Below are 17,948 nucleotides of genomic sequence, written 5' to 3'. Positions count from 1 at the left end.
CTGAATTGTATACGGGAATTAGAAGTGACTATCATGACTCTTCGTTTCACTCTCTCTCACTTTTTCACATATGAATTATAAATTTTTTCTGAAATAAGACTAAATCAATACTATCTCTCTGCTTTATTCAGAAAAAATTGCTTTAAGCTCTTCTTAGCTTATATATACTTCTTGATTATGGCTGTAATTTTCAATAGACTATTTTTACTTGCTTCTAGTCACACATAGACCCTAAATCAACAGCTACACAGCCAAAAGGCCTGGTTGTACATGGAACGCTTCCAATGTGAAAATAATCTATTACCAGACCTGACTGCATTGATGTGGACTCAGGTGGCGCTGAACCTGCAAAACCATAATTACAGATGGCAGGTGGATGGCGCTAAAGATAGCTTAAGATGGAAATTCCCTGTTTATCTCCTTACCATTTTCTTCTATCAAATGTAGAGAATTTGAAAGATAAGTTTGAGAGATGGGGTAGTATGTCAAATACTTAACAAACCTCCAATGGAATAAAAAACTAAATTCAAGTCTAAGCCCAACAATTAGATATAATTAGAAATTTCTTCATACAAAAATTAAATGTGATAATCACCTTCCTTCTTGTTTCCCTTTGCAGGGAATGGAACTGTAACAGTTATCCAGGTTGGGGGAGGGGATGGAGGTGATGAAGAGTCACATTGAGATATTGTCAGAAACATTTCCTGTCTGTGGCTTCTGCATAGACTTCTGTATTCTGAGCAGGGAGAACAAGAGAATTACAGCCAGCTCAATATTACCAGGTATTCTTCTTGAAAAACATTTAAAAATGTGTACTGCACTTTAAAAGACTAACTTTATATTTATATACCTAATATATGCACTGATCTCTTTGTTGCGCTTCAGGAACATATATCTGTTTTTCTCACATACTTAGCATTTCAAAACACTATTTTTTTAATTTTGGGGAGACTAGTCAGTCATTTTAAGTAATGGTTAATTTGAAATTCCCCCTGATATTTTAACATGCCTCTTTAGAAAACTGTACACAATTGCAATCAGAGTAAACAAAGACAATTTGCTTTACAGTGAAGTAGCTTAATGTTTTCCTTAAAGGTATAACTTGATTAATTTCTCTTATGAGGCTAAGCAGGATGATCCAAGAAGAAAGATGTCATGTAGCTACAGACTATTATTATTCATTACAATAAAGGCCAGGATAATAACAACCCAATAATAGAATATGAATTGACTTCAGCGAAATGACACAATGGAATTTACAGACGGCAGCAAGCAGCTTTAAAGAAAACAGGATTGGGACCTTTCATGACAAAAAAATGAATCTTGTTTATCCCAGTGAAAATGAAATAAAAACTGGTCATCTTTGGGTCTCTATTCTAGCTTTACATTTGCATTGGCAGAAGAAGCTCAGATCTACAGAAGAACACCCTTGCCCTTTTCCAATGGATGCAGGACGAAGTTCCTCCTATCAGCTTGTGTTTAATGTTATGAATCTGACTTCCTTGTCAGCATCATGATTCATAACAGCAAACAGAGAGAGTGTGAAGCCTGCATTTCTGTGGGTTGGGAATGGATTAGAGTATTTAGACAGCTTTCATGTCCAGTCTCAGCCAGTCATGCTGGACATAAAAGAAACTTCAGAAAATTCACCAGATCTACTACAGACTCAGAGTGAGATCCAGGGAGATGAATCATTACTTGCTGAAGGTAAGTGTCATGAATATATCATTGAAGCCTACACTAGCAACCTTAGGGGGAAATCCTGTTCTTGTGTGAGTAAAAAATGCACATTGATCCTAAATAAAATTAGCAATATGTGTTGAGGAAACTTTCTAGGTTTCTATCCTAATGGGCTAGTGAAAAACTACCTAAGGGAGAGAGCACATACACACTATGTGCATTACACTTGCCAGTTGAATTAGGTGGCAATTTTTCTCTGTTCGACAGCAAATATGTCCAGTGGTGGTTTGAATTCCACTCTTAGTGACTGTATATTATGACTTTGCCCCAGATTTGCTCCCTCTTTGGTTACTCAACACTTATTAGGAAGCTATTATGTACAAAGTACTGTGTTATGTTATAGAAATATAAATTTAAATGACAATGTGAGCTCAAAAAAGCTCAGTCAAAAAAAAAATATTTAGACATCCTCCCTCAAAAGTGTTATCATAGGGACTTCCCTGGTGGTCCAGTGGTTAAGACTCCGTGCTTCCACTGCAGGAGGCGTGGGTTTGATCCCTGTTTGGGGAACTAAGATCCCGCATGCCACGTGGCATTGCCAAAAAATAATAAAATAAGATAAAATGCTGAGTTAAAAAAAATTTTATCATAAAGTTGCATACAGAGTGCTTGGGAGAAAAGGAGGGCATTTCTGAGGAGGTCTGATGGTAAGAGGCACTGTTTCTTGAGGACATCACATATGAATTTGATTTTGTGGGATGATGATGTGCTTGACATTTGGAGAAAAGGGGGAAGGAAGAAGTATTTTGGTTAGAAGGAATAGTGTGTACAAAATCATGCAGCAAAAAATAAAGAATATGTTATGTTAAAAGAATAGCTTGTCTATCATAGTATTGGAATATAGGGGGCTTATTACTGCAGTCAGGGAGGAAGGGCAGATAAAACTAAAAGGGCTGGTTGGCGAAACTTGCTAAACATGTGCTACACAGAAATTTCAATCTTTATTATATATTTTATTTTCTACTGTATTTAAGTTGATTTGTGAGTTAGAAATATAATGTTGATGAAAAGTGGCTTGAGGAGGTGTTAACAGAGGCAGGAAGAATCAATTGAGTGAGAGGCAGTAAGGGTAATATGAGAGCAAAATGCAGAGGAAGAAATGAAATTGAGAAATATAGAGAAGAAACAGAAAGAACTTGTAGACATGCAAACACATACAAAAAAGAGCTTGTGTTTATCTTGAGTTACTGTGTAAACATCAATGTTTATAAGGAGGAAGGTGGTGGAGTGGTGGAGAGAAGGTAAAGCACTTGGCCAGGAGCAGACTGAGAGGGTGTGTTCAGGAGGAGATGTCCAGATCAAGCTGAGCTTGGATTGGATACATACTCTGAATGGAATGTAAGGATCTGGGAGTCAGCATGATGGTGGTGATCTTTCATATGCAGGATACAAAACAGACCACCTAGAAGCATACGTTGGCAGAGGGGAGAGTGGGACACAAAAACCAAGGCAATGCTAATGAGACATGTATTCATTTTGTTCCCCTCGTTAAGTTTCACCTCCAGCGAGTGCATCTGGGAAGAGGGAGGGCACAGATTTGGCCCACAGACAATGCAGAGTCCTCAAACTCTCTTGGGCTCCTCCAGGTGTCTTCCCCACTTATCGATTACACAAGTCACACGTGCCTATCAGGCTTTACTGAGTTGTTCCCCAATATAACAATATCATAATACGTGAAGAAAAGATTGTGAACCTCTTCTCGGTCAAGTGAAAAGCAGTCTAGAACCTAAATCTTTCATGATGTGTGTTCCCATGACTGCACCCCAGTTCCTAACTTTGCTTGTCATCCATTCCAAAAGATCCTCCTCTAAATCTGCTGTATGACTCGACAGCCATCTTTCATGATACATACCTACTTTCCAAAGGGTTTGATATTCTCCTAGGTTTCCTCATTCTCTAGCAAAACATGTCTGCACATTTACGTTACAGTCCATGGGGCTTTTATAAAAGAATCCAGGGTGGATGTAACGATTTCAGATTTAGCCTCTTTAAGTTCTCCCTGTGAGTTTTGTGTGCAAATATATGTGTTTTATTTTTTGAGTGTCCATTGAATAACTGTTGGAGTACAAGTATACTTCATTCTCTAGCATTCACACTATACCTGTGAAAAACTGATCTTGATTAAATACACCTGGGGTGCACATGGGGGTGATTCAGGTTAGGCTACCTGATGTTGGATTTGGGGGTTCAGTTACGCTTCCAACAGCTCTAATATGATGCGCTCTCATCCACAGACAAGATCATTAGCAACTGTACTCCACACAATGTGGAGCTAGAGGCTGAACCTGTGTCTATCCTGGTAAATGTTTCTGGTCTTGCCACACAGCCCAGAAGAACTTACTCCCTTCTGTTTCTTTAGAACAGATTTACCCACATGGAGTCTGTGCCAGGTCTAGTTCTTCCATCCAAGCTTCTTGTTAAGACTTGTTAATCCAGTGAAAGCCAGATTATAATGGGGATGAGGAGTGATCAAAACATGTAAATGTGGAGAAAGGAGTTGGCGGTGATGGGAAAGGGAGTGAAGCATACACTGAGAGGAAGGATTTTTAGGATGAGAAAGATTTGAGAACACTTGTACTCTGAGAGAAAAGCATTAAGTGGGGAGGAAGAGATTGAAGACACTAAAGAGATGGTATAACTGACGGTTCAGGAGCTCAGAGGGGACGGGAGAGTTTGAAATAAAGGATTTAAGAAATGGAAGCATCTAAAATTGTGGGTTCCTCTTTTCTGAGAATGGAAGAAAAGCACAAGAACAGTGAGAACATTTTTATGTTTGTCTATCATAGGTCCCAGGATGAGAGAAAAGCCATTTAAGGACAGAAGCCTATTTTATCCCCCCAGGGTCTGCCAGTCTGTCCCCTTGCTTGCATAAGTGCAAACCGAGTCTTGTGGGAAACAGAAGCCTTGTGGGAAACCTTTTTGGTGAAGTGCTTGCCAACAAGAAGCCAATGCTTCAGTGGGGAAGACAGAACAGTATGCAATTATGATAAATAAATACACACAATGTTGTAAGTTGTTAAAGCAATTCTGTAATATTTTCTAAATACGGTCATCTCTCTTTTGTACTAAAATAGGAAGGGACTGAGGGGTCACTTACAAATGTGTCAGCTTTTTACAAGAAAGAAAATGTTTAATGTAAAGAGATGGAACTAACCAGCAATCATCGTAGAATGGAAAACCTAATTTTGCAGGATTATAGAGGTTACAAGTTTTTTGCTTCTGCTCTTATTTGGATCACTGCATATCAACTTTGTGAATCTGAGAGTTCTTGAAACCAGGAAAAAAAAAACAATGCTAGAATGATTTTGGATTAAACTAACTAACTTTGGAAATGTCTAATTAAAATTGGTACTAGAATTAAATACAATGGTAAATATGGCAATTATACAAAAATCACAGGCATGAACCCATGAAACACCAACAGCAATTGGAGGATAGGAAGGGAGGAAAGAACTGTGGATTTGACACTAAAACTCAATAGGTGAACCTTATTAAGAAATACTATATGTGGCCTATTCCTTCTCTCCCTATCTCTGTCTCTCTGTCACTTACACACACACACACACACACACACACACACACACACACACACAGAGCAAGAGGATTTGCTACAATTCTTCCCACAGAAGGAAACTGTGGGTTGTTTCCCACAGGACTGTGCATTCAGTTCTAGTTCAGGCTGGAGAATCTGGGTTTCATTCCAGCCCCAACAGGACTTTGACTACAAATTACCACACTGAGAAGTTGCCAAAATAAATATTATCTTTTAAAACTCTTAAAGCTCTGTAAAGAAGTGTCTTAAAACTACTTAATGATATGTTACTCAAACTGGCAAACCAAAACAGCAGCAATTCCATGAGGTGTATCATAGCAAAATAACAAATGTTGGCCAAGAATGACATTGGGACATTTATGAGCATGAAACGCTGTGATTATAGAACTTATTTGATAGGCAACCACACAACAGGTTTAAGACAAAATGAAGTAGATATGTGTTTCCTATTTTAACTGGGAAATATATATGTTTCTCATCTGTTTTTCAGATGGAAACAATCTCTATTCCTTCCTAAAAGAATTATGATTTTGTTCAGAGCAGCAAATTGCCTAGCCCTGGTGATGCATAAGCTATTCATGGCAATTAGGGGTGACCCTGTGACCTGTTTAGCCAATGAGATCTGAACAGAACTTAGCTGAGAAAGATAGCACCATAGAAAGCTTTCTTTGTAAAAGAGGATAGATGAGGAAGGTTTTATTCTTCACTGCTTCTTTCTGTCTCCCACGCAGATATAATGGCTGGATCTGCAGCAGACATCTTGTGACTGTGAGATAACATTGGAGATGAAAATCAACATTCTGAGATGCCCAAGTAGAAAGAAAGAAAGATTCTAATTGAAAATAAACCAACACTACTAACAGTGAAACTCTGGATAACTTGTCATTCAAGAAAAAAATATATCCCATTGTTTAAGCTATTTTTTGTTAGCATATTTTTGCTTTCAACCAAGTATATCCCTAACTGATACACCATTGGTTTCCCTGGCTAGTAAGACTTTTCTCACTGTCTGGCCACATTCTTTTCTTATTTTTCTCTGGCACTTAGTTTGCCAGAGAAGTCCAACCTAAAGTCCTTAAAACATTGCCGCCTCCAATTTTTCATCCATTTCCCTATCAATTGTTGTTATTAAATTCTATTGTCTACTGCTTGCCTACTTCTTCTGTCTTAGAAACCATTCTCATCCCCCTTAACCTCTGTCTACTTCACAAGTTGAAGTGTACTTTAATTAGTTCATCTTCATATTACCTCTGACTCCTACACAGTTCTCATCACAAAAAAGGCACTCCTTTATCCATGTCTACCACCACAGTCCCACCTCAGAGCCTTGTTCAGACCCTAGGCCATGACTAATCCCACTTCCATTTAGTCATCCATCAATACTTCCTGAGCCCATGCTGTATGCACATGTTGTGAGCAGGGCAGAAAAGATAATCGTTAAGTGTTCAGACTCTAAAAACAGAATACCTGGGTTCAAATCCTGAGATTTTGGACAGTTTATTAAACTCTCAGTACATCAATTTCCTCATCTATAAAATGGAGATAATAATATCACATATACTTCTTAGGATTTTGTGAGTATTGAGGGAGTTCATGCATGTAAAAGTACTTAGCACTGTGTCTGGCTCATCATAAGAACTCACTATACATTATTTACGAACCACAGCACTTACCAAGTTGTTTAACCTACCCTTACGCAATCAGGAACTTAAAATCACTATGGGGGAGGTGGGGTGGCTAGGAGATTGCAACATATATTACAATTTAAAATGAAATATTTGTGCCAATAAAGGAGAGTTAAGACAAAGAAAAATTTATTTCTAGCTCAGGTGATAAAGACTTCAGCAAGGAATTGGGCGATTGGGATTGACATGTATACACTGATGTGTATAAAATTGATGCCTAATAAGAACCTGCAGTATAAAAAAACAAACAAAACAACTAATACTAAACTTTCATTGGGTTATTTGTATGGAAATATGTTAATATAAATGTTTCAGACATTACATGAAATTTCTAAAAATCTTATATTTGTATGTGTATGGAAATATGTATGGAAATATGTTAATATAAAAAAAAAAAAGACTTCAGCAAAGGGAGATTTTGAGCTTAGTCTTGAAACTAATGTATGCAGGACTCCTCCTTTCCCCATTCAGGCATCTTTCTTCAAGTCTTCCTTGGTCATAAATCCCCACAACTGAATCTGACTCCCTTTACTTAGGTAATGTGAACACCACTCTAAATAGTTTGGGGATGGAATGATGTTATGAGCCAACGAAGATACTGGTGAATGTTGTGCACAGAGCACTGAGGAGGAGCTATGTCCTCTGCTCTGGCCAATTCCATGGGCCCCTGATGCAGCCAGCTCTCTGCGTCCCTTCAGGAGAAGTCTCTTTTAATTCCTCTCCCAGTCACTTCCTTGTAGACCAGGCTGATCTATTTGATGGTAGAGATGGAATAGTTTCGGTGTGAGTCATACGAAGGGTATGGGGCAGGGAAGAGCTGAGCTGCTATAAGTGTTCCAAGTGCTGCTTGAGCACGAGGTGACCAGGAACTGGGCAGAGGCTGAGTCTGTCTGGGGAGGATTCACGCTACAGGGAAGGGCCATGATGCTCCAGCTGACTCGGGAAGGCTGGACCCACAGCTCCCCGAGTCTGACATGGTGCTCTGGCTCAGGATCCGTGCGACAGCGAGCCCTTCTCTGATGGTGTCCCGAGAGGAGGAAATCCCTCTGTGCTGTGTTTTAGTATCTTGCCCCAGTGTTACAGTTCTGCCATTTAAATATATGGCCTCCAGCCAGGGAGCATCCCAGATCACGACTTGCTCCAGGGTCCGCTACAGGCTCCCTTTGTTTTCTAGTCATTAATTCCCCCATTATGGCTAATTCCCCCATTTTGGAAATTTACATTAAATAAATGTATGTTTAATATGTAACATTTAATATTTAATACATTTTAATTTTTATTTTATATATTGAATAATATATTTAATATTTAATAATAACATTATTTAATGTAAATTCCCCAAATATATGCATACCCATTATCTAGCTTCCACAATTATAATCAATAAAGCAGTTTCTAGAAAAGTCACTCAAAATACATATGTCTTGTTAGGCTACTTACCCAGGACAACTTGCTCTATATTTACATAACTATTTAAATATGCATATAAATAAAACTTATGAATATTAAACTATAAATATGCAAATATTTATATAAATACTTGCTCTATACTTACATAAATAAGTACCCTAGTGGCCTTTCACAGAACAAGGAATGTTTATCTTAAGGTATTCTCTGTCTTCGTATCACCTAGAATCAGATAGCGACCTCTCTAGTTAAAGGAAACACACACACACACAAATACACACACACAAACAAAAATCTCACCTCTGGCAAAACACCCAGGTATGTTTTCATTCTTGTTTGATTAGTCACATAGCTTTAGTATCTTTCCGTATCCATGGATTTATCTTATACTTAAAACTCCTAACCTCTTCCATCATGCTGCTCTCCTCCCCTCTCTACCCAAGCTGCTGTCAGGACCTGGAACTGAGAAGTTGTGCTCCGGCCCACATCAGAGCCCCAGGGCTGTACTGAGTAACTGTGAATGCTCTTCCTTGCAGCTTCACCCTCCCTCTGCTCTTTTCCCTGCCCTCTGTCACCTCCTTATGTTAGTTAAGTCCATATCGCTCACCCCCACAAGATTGAACGTAGGGGTCATGACCTGTTCATCGACAAATCACCTAGAATGAAATGCATAGATGCAGCAGCTAATCTGTGTCCTAAAAAGCCTGGTTCAAAAATTCACAATCTCTGCTGCCCACGCTCCTACACACTCAGGATAGACAGGCCACCCTTGCAGGCTGAATCATAATCGCTTCCTGTTGCCTAGCATATCAAATTGATACTGCTCAACTTGGTTATGGAGATCTTCTGCCCAAACTCCTGACTGTCTCTTAGCTGGTAGCACTTCTCTCACAGAGAATCTATGATCAACTGAAACTAGACCACTCCCTGTTCCTCATCCAGAACATGCCCCTTCCTCTGGGCCACAGCACGTTCTATTCCCTCTCTCCTTTTCTCGACCAATAGTCTTTCAGCTCCTCCAAACATCCCTGCATAAAGAAGAAACCGATCACACAACCTCTCATTCTCTGCTCCAGAGGGCTTTGGGCCTCACACACTTCTTTTAGCTTCCATCTCTCTTTTTTTAGCAAAGACTTCATTCAGGAAGGACTCACCTTCCTTGCCTGGGCTGTCTGTTTTCCTAACTGGACCCAGACCCTTGCAGGCTTATGCTTTTTCATCGTCCCAGCTGGGCCTAGTGCAGAGTTCGTCATCAGGAACACACTCAATAAATGTCACTGATCAATATGCAGCAATGAAGATTTCGCTCTGTTTTTATGATAGCAACTTCTCCCACAAAAAGAAGGTGGACTTCTTGACCACCAAGTTGTTGTTGTTATTGTTGTTGTTAAACATGCAGGACAATAATATATCCCTAAGCTTGTTTCCCTATGAAAGAAATTCATCATTTCCATGCTTGTTTCAATTGCGATGTACAATACTAGAAAGTGCTACAGAAAAAAAAAATCTATGGCTATAGACTGCTTCTTGAAATAAAAATATCTGCCCTTTCTTTATGATGGAAAAAAAAAGAAAAGAAAAATACTTTGCACTGGCAAGGGGCAAGTTCAGGCATCTAATGGATCTTTCTGTCATCTGTCATTTGTTTCTACCAAGTGCTATATACACTTTACCAGAGATGAATACCACTTATGTCTACAGACAGACCTGGGGTGGCTTGGGGTGGGTTGTAGGCATTTCAAAGTCATTCTTCTCCTGTATCTCTGCCTGTGTTGTTCCAATGCCTATTTTCAATTTGCAGTTGTGCTGGGAAAACGTTTTGATTCTTGATTTAAAATGTGCCCTCCCAGAAGGTTCCAAGAGGGTTGCGGGCAGAGAGATAAAGCCTGTCTCTTTATGCTTCTATGCAGCGTGTGCTCTGTGGCAACAATACACACCCCACGCTGTGCTCGAATCCCTGGTTTTATGAAAGTCACTCCGATTCCTATTTGGTGGGGTTTTTGACATGCAAGTACTGTTCCCTGAGGAAGCAAGCCCCTTGCAGCACAGTGTCTCTCTCATCCTTCCTTTGTTTCCCATGTTATACATGATTCTCAGGAAAATTGTAGCGTGAAAGGCACAGGAGAAACTGAAACTGCAATGAAAAAGCCAGCTGTAAACAGTATATCTGACACTGCTGACTACAGTTAAAAAAACCCTGTTTTATGAAGATAATAAGGTTCAGGTTCTATGCTTTGAGCAGGGGTGAAACAAACATTCAGGCACCAACCAGACGAGTCCCAAACTACCTAGGCCAACTAAGGGCCCACAAACTCTCTTTCTCAGGTAATATAATCTGCAAATAGATCACATCCAAGAAGGCTGAGTGAAAGTTTAAATACATTATGAGCTAAGGCTGTTAAGCCAAGAACATACAATCAGACTCTGTCTATAGCCAGAGGGGTTTGATCTCACCTCAGAAACATCCTTCCATCTAACAAAATACTAAAGAAGCTTCCAAAAATTTCACCATTGGAGCCAAAATGTATCTTTCATCATGTTAGTAAAGTGCTATAAACTCCTTGGAGAGGAGATTCTGTATTTATGCAGAATGTTGTCATCTAGATGCTGGTATTTACTAGATTTTATTTCATAACATTTTTTTTCCCCAATCAAACTAGCTGGACTGAATTTCAAAACTGAGCTTTCTTTTTGGTGGTAGTCGTGGGGAATGGAGAGGTTGAAGAGCATCAAATCAAAATCTAATGAAGTTTCTAATGATCAAATAAATAATCACTTGACATTTATTGCCATGCTTGGCAATCTGCAGAAATGGAATAGAGCAGAGATGCCTAAAGCCCCATTTCCCATAGATTTACATTATGCTACCACACAGAATTAAGCTGACATAAGCTCTTTAAGACCCACTAAAGCATCAGATTTTACAGAACTTGTTTAGATTTTTTTTTTCCTTCTCCATGATCCCGTATTCCCTGAGTAACTCTTTCTATCCATTTTCGATTCCTTGTTCTTTTGCGAGGCCTGCTGGAGCCTTTTCTTCATGTCATTTTAGGCTATAACCCTGCAGTTTTGAGTTTATCTTAGCTGTAAAATGCAACAGTAATTTATATGCTTCCTTACTCCAGCCTCCTCTGAGGAGCTGGCTGCCAGCTGTCTACCCAGCAGTTTGAAGAAAGAGCTGTAATGAGCGAGAGTGCATCGGGGAGGGGCGGCGCCACATCAGAGTGCTTTATTTCTGCTTCCTTAGTGAGCACTGGAGCCACATAAATGGCATTTTCTGGGGCTGAGTGACAGCGCCATAACCTCCTTCCTCCCCTCCAGCCCCCTCTCCCCACTCCCACCTCACACCAGCCTTATGGGGACAGGTTTTCTTGTTTCTTCCTCTCATTTCTGAGTCAAGGAGAACAGAGTGAAAAGATGAGAGGAAGCCTGGGGCAGCTGTGATGTGGGGTGCGGTGTGAGTTTCTAGTGCAAACCTTGCCCCTCTGTATCAAGAATATGCTCTCGGAGCTGTAAGACAAAGCTTCCCAGTAGCTTAATGCACTCCACACTGTTAGATTTTAGCTGGGCTATTGTGAGTATATTTTCTGATGTGATTCAATTGAGGTTTCTTTTCTTTTTAAAAATATTCCATCAGTAGGCTTATTTGCCTCATATTTTTTTTAAATAGGGCACACTCACTTTTGTCTCAAATCTAAAATCTACTCCCTCAGCACACTATTTCTTCAATTTTGGGGGATAAAATATGTCCCCTTTCATGCACAGTAACATATACAACAAGTTCAGGGAGTGCAATTCAGCACAAAGCAGTCACAAAGGATTTTCCCCTTACACTGCTAAAATCATATGGCTCTTTTTTGCCAGTCCATTGCAAAAAATCCCACTGGACAGAAGGGAAAGAAATATACACACACACACACACACACACATACACACATACATATATATGTATATCACTGTGCAGGATATAAAGACATGCCTTGGCAAGGGATCTGGTTCCTTCCCTGTGATATTTCTGAATGTGATGACTATTAACATCTCCAAGGAAGACATTGTCACTTTAGGATTCATATTTCCCACATCTCCCTTTAGCTTTGTGTAATCTTGATTTTGTCCAAAACTGATATATTTCAGGAGACCTTGGCAAAGCAAAAACAATGAGCTGTGTTGAACAAGGTTGAGCTCCAGATCAGTGGAGTGCAGTTTGAAGGAAGGGTGGAGCAGTAAACTCTTCCAGGTACTGGTCCTTGATTCAGACACAACAGAAATGTTTTTTGTATCATTTGCTTTACCTTAGTCAAGTCCATTGGCCACAACTGTACTTTCTACTGAGAAATGATTCCCCAGTCTGACAAAGACTTAAAATATCTTTTTTTGTGTGTGGTACTCATTACCTTTTCTTCTACAGCTGAAAAATGTAGAAAAGATTCTCATATTTAAGAAATGTAAATTTACCGGAGGTTTCACAGTGCAGAGGGGAATAATAGCTTCTATCTGAGTGCTTAACATGATAGCTTTGTGATGTTTCATTGTAAGTGTAATTTGGGGGGAATTTACAGAGAGAAAATCGGAGAAAGCTAACTGCAGGGTACGCTCTTTCTCTATTAATCGTTCTATGCTTTCAGTAAAAGATAAGTTAGAGTCTTTCCAACCTTTCTTCTCATTTCCCTTCCAATGGTACTAGATTTATGAAGAAGGAAAGCAGATCAGAAAGACCCATGCATTTCTGGTGTTTTCTAAATGCACAACATACAGCCATTTTACTGTTGCAGAATCGCAATGCAAATGTACTTCACTGGTTCTAAGGTCTTTGAAGGGTGGGGGAACAAAACTTGCCACCACAAAATGTCTCTTTGGCATGAGGATTATCTCAAGCTGAAAACAATCAAGACCCAAAAGACACAGGAAGAAACTTCAACCTTTCCCTTAGCTACCTGAAGAATTTAGATAGAGGGCCTGTTCCCAGAATAGACCTATCACCTGAGGTATCTGCAAAGAACATGGGCTAGATGTGTGGGGAAAACTCTACGTAGAGCCTGAAGATAAGAGTTACCGTGCGTCCTATTGTCTGTACATGACGCAGCAAACATTTATTTACCAAACATTTGCTTTTCCATCTCCATGTCAATTGCCTTCTCCCCTACCCCCCTCAGTCCCAAACCACTATCCCCAACATCCTTTTTTGTCTTTAGCTGAAGACAGTATTTAAGGTGAAGGCTTAGGCCATTTTGACGAGTTACTCAGTTTTCCTGGGTCTCTTCCGTGTATACATGTTATTAAACTTTGGTTTGATTTGCTCCTGTTAATCTGTCTAATGTCAATTTAATTCTTATATCAGTCAGAAGAACCTAAAAGGGTGGGAAAAAATGTTTTCCTTCCCAACAGAAATATGACGGTCCCAGAAGTTCTCTGAGAAATAAAGAAACACTTTGGAAAGCCCAAAGAAATATACCCTATCCTACTTAATATAAGCCTGAAATCAGAGCAGTTTTCCAGACCCAAAGCAACATGAAATACAGTTGACCCTTGAATAATGTGGGTTTGAACTGTGTGGGTCCACTTGCATGCAGATATTTTTCAATAGTAAATACTAGAGTACTGCACGGTCCATGGTTGGATGAACTCACAGATGTGGAGGAGCTGTACATACAGAGGGCCAACTATAAATTATATGCAGATTAACCCCTGAGTTATTCAAAGGTCAACTGTACAGAGACTAGGAAAAGTGTAGGACAAGGAGAAGGCAGACTGGTCAGATCTACCACCTTTTGGAAAATTCTGAGCATAAACCATAAATCATGGGGCAATCACATCCCACTTTTTTGGTGTTGGTGGAAGTTTGGGGAAGTAAGAGGGTAACAGTGGTGGGCAATCATTTTTCATTTAAATGAAGGAAGCAGATGAATCAATGAAATCTATGTACATGATGATATATTGCAAAGGGCATTTTTAAAATGTGATGTTTTAAAACCTGGAATTGACTGTTCTTCCTTCTAAGTCAGCATTTGCTTTTCATTGATATTCAAACATGGCTGATTTATTGTACTTCAAAGAAATTATCTTTATACTGAATTAATTGTGCTTTTCAGTATGTAAAAAAGTTTAATCCACTTTTATATTATAGACTTTGATACATTATAAAGTCTCTCCATTAAACAAAACCAAAACAATCTTCAACCACCTCTAAAGATGGAGATTAGCACAATCACTGCTTTCTAGCAGGAGGACCTTGTGGTAAGAGCAGAAGTTAAAAAAAAAAAAAGGAAAAATGATGCAGTAGGAATGATTTAAAAAGATGTCAGGTGTAGACTCCGCTGCAGAGTGACTAGCAGAATGCATGAATTTTAACATCTTTGAAGCATGTTCTCCCTTTTGGTTCTGAGCAGGATCCCTAGAGAAACTGAATAGATGAATCAAAGTAAATGGCATCAACACCAGAAAATAATACATAAAGAATAATGGTGTAGAAGTTGGGCAATAATCAAGATGACTCATTTATGCATCTTTTTTCAAATTTAACATCCTTTGCACTAACCGTGACTTGAGGCTACTCTTAGGGTTTAAAAAGAAACTCTACAGCAATGTGTAACAGGATATGAGCCAATTCTTTGCCCATTCCCAATCAGAAATTCCCCTTTAGATTAACAATTCACTTTTTAGCACATTCTCACTATATTTAGTAGTGAATTCTCCATTGCAATTGCTGGCATAGTAAATGCTAGCATCTAGACCCTAGTTTCACATCACAGGGGTTGTTATCACCCTTCCCTAAATTACTAAGTACTAATTTGACCTGATGATGTGACATTCATTACAAGCACCTTTAAAAAAATTCTACATTTTTAGGTTTTCTTAAACCTAAATACACATGCTCAGAATATTTACACACACACACACACACACACACACACACAGACTACTTTGACTGAAACTATTCTTCTTTAAGATGGAAATTTCATTTTGCACCTGAGTTAACTGAACAGCCACATGGAGCAATTGTTTTTCCTCCACACAGAAATGTAGCAGGTAATAAAGCTGTCTTTGTAGTAAACTGAAACTCACTATGTAAAAAAGCACTAATTTGGTGACTATGTTAAACACATATTTGTATAAAATAGTTCTGGCCCTGGAGGAGCTTACAACTAGTGAGAAGGGGGAAAAAAGTATTACAAAATTTGGAAAATCACCAGCAACATTTAGCAGTAAGTGCCACGTGAGTGGTGCAGAGAATAAGGGCTCTCAAACTTCAGAGAAGGGAAGCATTGTTTGGGATTGGGGTGGCCCTGGAAACTTAGTTAGCTTCAAAGTTATGGGTTTAAACTTGGAAAAGGAAAGGGCTAGATAATTAAGAATAATGAAAAAGACATGCCAAGCAGGAGATGGGGATGAGAGTAGAGAATGCTATAGAAAAAAACAGGAACATGAACATGGGAGAAAATACTTGAAGTGAAGGAGTGAAGGAGTGAATAAATGTTTATTAAGATACTACAGGTGCCAAGCACTGTCTTATTCACTGGGTATATAAAAGTGATAAGATCTTTGACATCTAAAGATCCTTAATAACAAAGGCCAACCCTATTGGGCAGCATGATGTAATGGCCCTAGGTCCATCCTGGCTCTGTATAAAACAGAGCTATGGTTTCAACTCATTGTGACTCACAAAATAATAAATACACTAAACTAAATGTTTTTATATTGAGGGATTTTTTGCAAAATGGAAAGAAGCACATTGAAGAAAATATGTCATTGCGTTGGTAAATATCTGGTTTTGCGGAAGTGTTTTCTGTACGACCATCATAATATTGCTTAGAAATAATGTAGCACTTTAGACGTTTGGAATTAGTCTCTTTTAAAAAAAACTTTATAAATTTAGACTCAGAATCCATACTGATTGTACAACTACTGTCCAAACTACAGGACACAATTTCTTATTTCTTGAACCAGGATTTATGAAACGATCTAAAATATTTCTGGACTTCAAATAGTATTTACCAAAAAATCATATAAGAAGGTAAGAGCAAATACATGGGAAATATATGATGATATATTATAAACTTATAAAAGTAGTCCTTTTAACACCATGGAAAGCTTTTAAAAGAAGGGCCAATTTGTTTGGCAAAATAAGATTTGGTCCACACCAACATCCTAAATCACAAAAGCTTGTTTTCTGATAACTGTGGGACTCAGAGTAATTCTAATTCAATGCTTACCTTACTGTAGAGTGGCTTTTGGAAAATATACTCATTGAAAGATCTAAGTCTCACAGGCCCCAACACATTCTGTGTTTAACCAGTTACTGCTGGCCACAAAAAATGCAGTATCCATTCTCAGCAGGGAATTTTCTTTCTTGGCCAAAACTTAGAGCTCAGGGGCCAAACCATACATAAATCAACAAAAATCTGTTCATTAGAATTTCCTTGTTAGAGAGAAAAAAATGGAGGCAAGGGCTTCCCTGGTGGCGCAGTGGTTGAGAATCTGCCTGCCAATGCAGGGGACACGGGTTCGAGCCCTGGTCTGGGAATATCCCACATGCCGCGGAGCAACTAGGCCCGTGAGCCACAATTACTGAGCCTGCGCGTCTGGAGCCTGTGCTCCGCAACAAGAGAGGCCGCGACAGTGAGAGGCCCACGCACCGCGATGAAGAGTGGCCCCCGCTTGCCGCAGCTAGAGAAAGCCCTCGCACAGAAACGAAGACCCAACACAGCCATAAATAAATAAATAAACCCAAAGTTAAAAAAAAAATGGAGGCAAATGAGGTTTGGGATTTTCTTTCTTTTCTTCTTAACATTATCTTTTGATTTTTCTAGGCTATCCCTTGCTTTTCTTCTTTTTCCTATTTTCCCAAATTTCCATGTTCAACATCATGCCTAAAGCCTCTCCAATTTCATTAATTTTTGTTTCATCACATTCTTCTTCAAATTCTCCTTTGAATCCTCTCCCTTTCTAGATTCCCAGATTCATTTGGGGACCTAATGGATATATGTAAGCATGTGTACATTTACACACATATATACAGGTTTGCAATTAAGATAACTTCAAATGGCAGAAGTTGGACGTAACCACGGATAGGGAGGTCATGGTTATGGTGTCTAAGAGGCATAGTCTATTGATGAGAGACCTAGAGGGTCTGATTGGCCTCAAGTAATCCGGGGGCTAATTTCAAAGTCAGAAGCTGATCCCGGGCCTCTTGACTCCAAGGACCTGTCTGCTCAGTGATGCTACAGTCTTTTCAAAAAACGTCAGAAGAAGCATTAATAGAAAGCTCAAGATTAGTTTTCAATGCCGTACTTCTTCCAACACCAACTCACACATAGCATGAATGTCTAAAGGCAAATGAGTTTACAAAGTTTGACGCTCAAAAGAAAAACAAAGGAAAGGAAACGAATACTTCAGAAGGAAGTCAGATTATGTTACCCAGACTCTTAGCCTTAGGTTCAAGAAGTGAAATCAGGCAACACAGAGGAACCACTTGGTTTAGAATTCCTCTGAATTCCTTTAGTCCCTTAGGCCAGTTAAAAGGAAATGATCGGACGGTTCTGCATCTGCTAGTGATTGAAGGCAAA

The 17,948-nt window shown here is 39.1% G+C and overlaps 1 long non-coding RNA gene across 1 annotated transcript in view; it reads right to left on the bottom strand.

Moving 5' to 3' along the window:
* Positions 1 to 17,948, bottom strand: part of LOC309658891 — a 275,005-nt gene that overhangs the window by 35,646 nt on the left and 221,411 nt on the right. The gene's annotated exons all lie outside the window — the stretch shown is intronic.

Source organism: Balaenoptera physalus, assembly GCF_965194825.1.
Source record: "Balaenoptera physalus genome assembly, chromosome: 3".
Taxonomy (NCBI): domain Eukaryota; kingdom Metazoa; phylum Chordata; class Mammalia; order Artiodactyla; family Balaenopteridae; genus Balaenoptera; species Balaenoptera physalus.
Note: the sequence above shows the minus strand (reverse complement) of the source record. Positions and strands in the feature narration are given on the sequence as shown.